The sequence below is a fragment of the Cajanus cajan genome, chromosome 1 (genome assembly GCF_000230855.2).
Source record: "Cajanus cajan strain Asha chromosome 1, NIPB_CcT2T_4, whole genome shotgun sequence".
NCBI classification, from domain to species: Eukaryota; Viridiplantae; Streptophyta; class Magnoliopsida; order Fabales; family Fabaceae; genus Cajanus; species Cajanus cajan.
Genome location: NC_138517.1, coordinates 26,795,015 through 26,802,522, shown reverse-complemented (window position 1 = coordinate 26,802,522; position 7,508 = coordinate 26,795,015).

Genomic DNA, 7,508 nt, shown 5'->3' with positions numbered 1-7,508 from the left:
TCCACCACGAGTAATAACACCATTATTATCACATATATCACTATGAATGAGTTCAAGCACACAAGTTTCCTTTAGGACAGAATTTTGAAAAGATTTTCTAGGCAGTTTGGCTTGAACACAAACTTCACATTTTTGTTTCAATTCATTAAAAGATTTAGGAATAAGATCAAGCGTCATCATTCTTTTAATAGAATTCAAGTTAACATGTCCAAGTCTACCATGCCAAATATCACAACATTCAACATTTGAAATAGAAGATGAAGAAATGCTAGAATTTTTATTAATAAAGGAAGACATGATACTAAGTTTAAATAAACCATCACAAATATATCCTTTCCCAACAAAAGAACCATGTCGAGAAATTACAACTTTAAAACCTTGTTGAACTAACAAAGCAGCACTAACCAAATTTTTTCTAATTTCAGAAACATGAAAAACTTCATCTAAAACAAGACAATTTCCAGAAGATAATTCTAATTCTACTCGGCCTAGACCAATGACGCGCGCTAGGCTCCCATTCCCCATGCTTACAGTACGTGTGCCACATTCTTGATATGAAGAAAATAATTTTTTATCAGCACACACATGAACATTAGCTCCAGAGTCAATCCACCAATGATTTGAGTTATAAATAAAATTTAACTCTGGGCTAGTGACATGATACCTGTTAGATGGGGAATCCGAGCTAGCATTAGCGGTAATAACATTAGCTTGAGGCTGAGACGAAGATTTGGGATCAGATGTAATGTCTTTTGGTTGGCGACGACGATGAAAATAATCTTTAGCAAAATGATTGTTTCTTCCACAAACAAAGCAAAAGGACTCATTTCCTTGAATTTTACTCTTTGGTTTGTAGTTGTTATTAAAAGCTTTGTTTTTATTTTTAGAGAAATGAGAGCTCTGACCAAATTTATTATTATTGGAAAAACCAGATTTTTTGAAAAAATTTTGTTTAGGCTTATTAGCGTTTTCCACTAAATGAGCCTTAGCCTGAAAAGGGGTTTTAGAAACCTTTTGTGAAATACGATGTTTATCTTCAATTCGCAAGGTAATCAATAAATCAGATAAAGTGAAATGATCGGGTTTATGTTTAAGGCTTCTTTCAAATTCAGACCAAGAAGGAGGCAATTTAGAAATTAATAAGCTAACAAGCATTATGTCAGGCAAAGTAATTTCTTTCATTTTCATATCATAAATAATATTTTCAAATTCATGAACTTGGTCAGAGAAAGGTTTTCCATCTTCCATTTGAAAATAAATTCTTTCACAAGAGTATTTTCTTAAACCCTTTTCAGCAGAACCATACTTTAGTTCAAGAGCGTCCCATAACTCCAAAGCAGTTTTTGTATGACAAAATATTTTATAAATATTATCAGACAGAGCACTCAAAATACGACCATGACACAAAATATTTTTATCACTAGAAGAACCAGCTTCAACCAAGGCACATTCAGAAGAATTTTCAGATTTTCCATTTAAAATAACAGAAAATAAATTCAACTATGTAAGCCAAAATTTCATCTGTTGTTGCCAACATAAAAAATTTTCACCAGTAAATTTTTCTAGCTTACTACTCAAAGAATTTAAAATATCCATTGTAGACATGTTGATATTGAACAAAAAAGGAAAAAAAATTTTCTCTCTAAGATTGTTAGAATATAAATAAATTTAATAGAGCACAATAAAAATAAATATTTAGATTTATCAATAGAACCAATATCAACAACACAATGAATATTATAAAATTAAAACAGAGCGATCAATAGCAACTTGTTAAACACAAAGAGTAAATAAAATTATTAGATAAGAAGTTTAGAGTAGTCTGGATTGAAGCACGCAGAGCGCTATCCTTAGAGAGAAAACGCCCCCATTGCACTGGTAATTTTTTAGCCTTATAGTGCGCTCCTCTCCCAAGATACGTCAACCCGTTAGACCGTTGGAGTGCAGCGAAAGATCCCCAAACCAAAGAACACCGCTCCAAAACTATAATTTTTGTAATAGAAAAATATTGAGAGATAAAATGAGCTTGTTGTATCTGTCTTTTCCTTCGTATTAATTTGTGTATATAAGCACAATATTAGGCATTTTTTTTTTAACTCAACAGTACGTGCACCAGATTTTTAAGGATTCGCAACGTGAGCATTTTGGTAACCAATCGAGTACTGTGCACGTGTAACTAATTGGAGAAAAACCGTGAGTGTTGGTTTTAGGATAAGGTGCACGTACCTGAAAACTGATATTGATTTTGGAACGTTATATAAAAAGAAGATTAATTATATTAAATATTTAATTTAAATTTTAAATTATAAAATAATTTCTCAACACCTAATACTGCGCCTTCGTCAAAACCCCCAATCAACATAAGCATAAGCAACATAAAGGACTGAAGAATGTCAATGAAGAATGAAAAATATATAGTTTAATTTATTTAAAAAAATCACTTAACATAAGAATATTTCTTAATTAGCATTGTATAAGGTTTCAAATGATTGATAATAACATTGGGTCTTTGAAGATAGTAAATCCAAGGAGCAATGTATAGCAGACATTGTCATAAAAAGAAGTAGGTGTGATTTCTTCTAATACATACTCTATTAGTTAAGATAAAAAATTTATTAACATAGCAAACCAAAATTCAGTCAATTTACTCACTTTTGATAATTTTTATTTAGAATTGAAAATAACAAATGTATATCTAAATTATAACTTTTTATTATCTTAATTTGTCATTATACATATTTTCTATGAATTCCAACTATTTTTTTTTCATCTTTGAATATGAAATCACGCTTTATTAAAATTAATTACAAAAATTGACAGTTATGTTTTAATTGATATTAAATTCATAATTAATGCTAATTAATTATGATAAAATTCTTTAATTTTTTTATTAAATTCTATACTATCTAACATAAAATAATTATTTAATATCTTTTTGTACTAATTAATGTACTTTTTTAAAATAGAGAAAAGGAGTCACGAGATTCTTAATTTAGGCGAAAAAATTCGTTTCTTAAATAGAAGTTATGATATACATCTTAAATTACAATTAAATTATATATTAATTAACCTTAAATAACTATTTAATTGTCATGGAAAGTTAATCGAGTGTTTGACATAATTTAACCTAAAATATCCATCATTAATAGTATACAATAATGTGGAATTTTTAATTTGTCAATATGTGTATATACACTTTTATATTTCATAATAAATTAATAAATAATAATGACATACCATTTATTATTTTCTATAATTTTCATTTTAATCAAATTATATCTCTTAATTAAGAATTAATATGTTGTTTAAGATATGTAAGTATCACTTAAATATAAAATTAAATTATTGATTTCTTAATAAGAATTGTAATAAACTATAATATCATAATTATATTTTATAAAAATTTTATTGAAATAAAATTATAATTTTATATGTGCTTTATATAAAATGTAATAAACTATAATATCATAATTATATTTTATATAAATTTTATTGAAATAAAACTATAATTTTATATGTGCTTTATATAAAATAGTGATATAATTTAATTGATGTTCTAAGTTATCTTAATTAATTGAGAAAATTAAATAATAAAAATATATATCTTAACTCATGAATATATATATATATATATATATATATAAATTTATATGCATAACTTTTAATTAAAATAAAATTTTAATTATAATAGTTCTAACAAATGATAGTAATAAATAATCACACATTCAAATGATATTTTTTCTTTATAACTACTTTTAGTAAAATTAATGACTCATTCATTAATTTTTTTTTTACAATACTTTAGATTAGTTCGATTTGATAAAAACTTTTTGTTAAAAAGTTGATTATAGAATTATCTTAACATGCATGTAAAAAATTTACTAACATACAAAATTTATCCTCAAAGTGCATTTCCCGAGAGTAGAATTTAAAAGATCAATACATGGGTCATGCATAAAACTCCTTCCATGGTGAAAGAGATAGACTTCAATTGAGGATTAAAACCAAAATTCTTATTAATTCCTAACTTGGATTATGACAATCTGTGATCAAAATTAAGGCTTAAAATGTTAATCATTTGCATTTCACGTATCCTTCAATCTATAATTATGACAAAAAATTGATTGTGTCTTAAATAAGAAAATGAAAATGGTTTAACTAAAATAAGGTTGTTAAAGGCAAAAACACCCAACAAATGCTTTCAGTATCATTTTTTTAGAATAAAAACAATCCACCAAATAGAAATAATTTAATATCAATTAATATTATTCATTTAGAAGTAATTTAAATTAATTAATTAATAAATAGGCTTAAGAACTGAAATATAAAACAAATAATAATTACAATATTACTAAATTTTGATATAAATATATATTAAAGCATAAGATAAAAATTATGATTAGTTTCGATAAATTGCACAGCGCGAGGGTCTATGTCTAGTTTGATATAAAAGTTGTGACACTCTTACTACCACAACACATATATCATAATAATGTAATTAAATTAAGGAAAATAAACTTTCAAAGTTGGTAAAAGGGTGCACATAAAAACCTTCACAAATGTTTTTTAATATCCAAAATGATTGAAAAATGAACATTGAAAAATAAACCATAAGAGTTTACAAATTATTTTTAAAATAATAAATACAACTCCAAATCTATATAAAAATTCCATATCCAAGAATTTTCTGCCCCGATGTCACAATATCATAGCACACCCACAATTCAACTGTTGGCATCCTAGATGCCACTCAAAGCCGGATCTTCCTCACCTAAAACATCCACAAATCGCACGGTGAGAAAAGAAAGCATCTATATATAAAGCACATAAGGAAAACGCAACATATTGTCTCATTATAATTCTATAATTAATAAAATATTCATAAACATTTCAACATATCATAACTCGATCAATCATGCATTAATTCGCAATCACCGCAATCATCACAAATCTTGCACTTACACTATGCAAAGGTCACGTCACTCATTTAACAATCCAAGGCTGTGCTCACCCCTGATATAACACTGTGCCAAGGTTACGATTTCCTTCTTGCATCAACAATCCACCCAAACCCGTCTTTGAACCATCACTATATGCCACATAAAAATTACTAGAGTCCAGTAATATTAACACTAGCCAATTTTTCCTTAAGAGTTTGAAACTACTTTTACACTTACTATTCCATAAAGGCAACTCTCTCTTCCTGGTTAATCCAGTCAAATATAATGTTATCTTATAAATTTCCTCAATAAATCTCCTATAATATTAAGTTAATTCAAGAAAACTCATATCCACACTAACTAACTTTGGTATCTCCTACTTAAGCACAACTTCTACCATAGATAGATCTACATTATATCTCCACTAGAAATTATAGGACCTAGAAAACTCACCTCAAGAATCACACTTAGATAACTTAGTATAAAGCTATCTTGGATATATTTTCACCCCCAACTCCAATATAATGATATCACATCCTAAGGTCAATCTTACTAAATACACAAACACCCACTAATTGATCCATAAGGTCATCTTTCCTCATATCAACATACATGCATATCAAATCATATTAGAATACCTACTTAAACTTTCATATATATCATTCCTAAGCATGTACGAATCAATCACCGTTTACACCATATATCATGTACATGAACAACCTTTACCACATAGCATCATACAACCTTAAAGAAACTTTTGATCCACGAGAAAAACACTTTAAAACATCATAACAAAATTAGATTTTATCCTTGCATTACCTAATAACTCACAAACATCATGATAGCACATATATATCCCTTCAACAACTATCAAAGAAAATGATATACAGAGAGTTATATTCATCCAAGTGATCTCAAACCCATCACCAAAAGAAAGCTAAGAGAATAAGCTACCACTCTTATGAATACTTGAAATTCGAGAATGTTCATATACTTAGCTAAAAATTTCAAAAACTGTAATAGATATAATCAACGCTAACAGCTAGACCTTTGTTCACTAAAATATTCATAACGGAAGTTCTAGATCTCCATTGTACCTGATTTTGGTGCCCTTAGAATGATAACATTCAAGACTACAACTTTTATGAAGATCATAAAATCCAATTCTGTCAATATAATACTTGTACTAGCACAACAAAACTGTAGCTAAAACGTTCCTTGCACTGATCAGTAAAAGAGCGCACCAAAGTCTAAGGCCACAAAAATACCTTAAAACACTTCCAAACCATTATTTAAGCTTCTTCCTACAATTCTAAACCAAAACAACTCACATATTCAGCACAGAGAACTTAGAAACTAAAATAAAATCATCATACAACCTAACCCATAAAAGTCAACATGTAAGTATCAAAACTCAAGAAATCATATATAAAAAAATTAAAAAGTAAAAAAGAAAAAATAAATTAATTCTAGTAAATGTGGCAGTGCCTCCTACTTAGGAATAATTTATAACTTCCAAATCATGTAATAAAAATAACGAAGATGCACACTTTGGCCTTTCATTAAGAACATTCAAAACTCCAATTCTCAACACACAACCTCCTTAGATTCAATCACTGCAACTATAGACTTTATCTACCAAATAAGTATAGTAAACTCATAACTCACAGTCGGTTGGATCGACCTGCTCTGATACCACTTAATGTAACGCCCGTTTTATAATTTCCAATATTATACATATATATATAATATTGAAAAAAATGTATTATTAATAATATTATACGTGATAATAATGAAATATTTTTATAAATAATATTTACAATAATGTACTATTTTACACATTATTTCTTTCTTCCACTTCTATTATAATATTTACATTGATAGTGAAAATAAATTTACAATTGAAATAAAATAGATCCATCAAACAGTCTCTACATTCCAATTTCTTCCAAGGAAAACAGTAGCAATAACCACTGCAAAATGATTTGGAATCCCAAGTAGATCCATCTATTTTGTAATATATTTAATTTAAAAAGAAAAACAAAGAAAAACGAGGAGTAAGGACAATATCCAATAAATACAATAATTCAAAAGAATGTACAGAATTATTTATAATCAATATTAAACATATATATATATATATATATATATATATATATATATATTTATACAGATCATATATTAGATTTTCATGTTACAATAAAATTTGAATTATACTTGTAGTGACTAGTGAGGATAAATGAGCATCATCATAATACCAACCAACAAAAGGATATTTCACCTTAACCAACAAGAGGATATTTCACTTTCATTCCTTACTCATTTGAATCCCCAAGGTCAAACCTCCAACTACAAATAATTCAAAATTTATCTTCTATGGCCATAGAATAATATTTATCTCTAAAACGAGTCAAAGATATTTTAACAAAATTATATTATAATCAAGCATAAAAACAATCACGTTAAATAAATTTGAGAATTTATCATTATTTAAGCTTTAATTAAATAACATATACGTAAATAAAATATATTAAGACTACTAATTAATTAAATGACAATGATAATCAT